Genomic DNA, 1,435 nt, shown 5'->3' on the forward strand with positions numbered 1-1,435 from the left:
TATTGAACATGAATTGTGAGTTTCTATTCTCTTAGATTTTGCTTTTTTAACTTTTTGTATAATGTTTGTGTATCTCTTTGTTAATTATATGCATTTTAACTCCTTAGAGATTTTTCTCAAAATGAGGAAGGTGGTAATGATAATAAGAGGGAAACCCCATCCATTAAACGGGCTGTCAGAAAGAGGAAGAGGAAGGATGGACCCTTTGTCACTTCACCCTATTTGCGTCTAGATCAACCCAAAGAAGTCACAAAGAAGAAACGCGTTATCCAGATCTTGGATAGTCCTGAGGGGACTCCTAAAAAGAAGTGCATAAATGAAGAAGGCTTCATACCTAGATCTCGCAACTATCCAGGAAAGACACTGGTCTCTGATTATGAGGACAAAGTAATAGACAACTTTCTACAACTGGAAATGACCAGGTAACTGTTAAGGACTTATTCTAATAATAATTCTTTAAATTAACTTAATTTTAGTCACAATTTTCTCACACGTACTTGCATAAAGTGATACATACGTTTGGAAGTGTGCCGAAGCAAGTGTATCTCGCTTAGATGCTTATAGACTGTTAACAGGAGGTGAACTCAGTGACGATGTAGGTGCTAAATTGTGTCATGGTTAGTGGTTGATGTTGTATATATTAGTTATAAATATTTCACTCATTCATGGTAATTTTTGTAGGTCATCGATGCATTTGTTATTCGACTTTGTTATAAGATTGAGACAACTAATAGTTATGATCGAAAAATACATGTTACGAGACCTTGGCTTGCAGTAAGTATATCCCTGTTTTTTCATTGGATGTTGGTATTTATTATTATGTTTCCTTACATGGTTTACATTGATGCCTCTTTGTAGCAAGCATTTCTGAAAGGAAATATTGAAATGATGGCAAAACGAATGAAGGAAAATGTTTCTCAGCAAAAGTTTTGTGAGTGTGAAAGAATTTTGATCCCAATTGTCAGCTCCGGACATTGGCATATGGTAGAGTTAGTGAGGGAGGAGAAAAAATTCTATCACTACTCCTCAATCAAGTCTTCCCTTTATACCGCCGATGCTGCAAAATTTAAAAATAAGTTTATGAATTTCATAGAGAGTAATTGGACGTTGGGGAAATTAGAGCACCATGAACTTGTGTCAGTTGCCGCTCCTCAACAAGGACCGTACGTGTTTCATGCATTTACATTGTAATATTTCAATTTTTCCCTCAAGGTAAATCACCAGGTTGTAATTATGTTTTTTTGCTAAATGCAGAACCTTAGATTGTGGGATCTTTGTGATTGAATTTATTAATAGCATTGTCGAAAAGCGATCGATAACAATCTCACAAGGAAGGTGTGCAAAATACAGAGCCAAGTTTTGTGCAGCTCTCTTGTATGCACGCAATTCACCATATTTCTGACGATTGTAATTCACAAGGTAATTACTCAAATAT

General features: G+C 35.6%; 1 long non-coding RNA gene across 1 annotated transcript; it reads left to right on the forward strand.

The window, feature by feature from the left end:
* Positions 573-923, forward strand: LOC109836071. The gene is made up of 3 exons (XR_002245817.1): positions 573-595; positions 682-774; positions 859-923. It is a non-coding gene; the product is annotated as an uncharacterized LOC109836071 (long non-coding RNA).

This window comes from Asparagus officinalis, chromosome 4 (assembly GCF_001876935.1).
Source record: "Asparagus officinalis chromosome 4, Aspof.V1, whole genome shotgun sequence".
Taxonomy (NCBI): Eukaryota; Viridiplantae; Streptophyta; class Magnoliopsida; order Asparagales; family Asparagaceae; genus Asparagus; species Asparagus officinalis.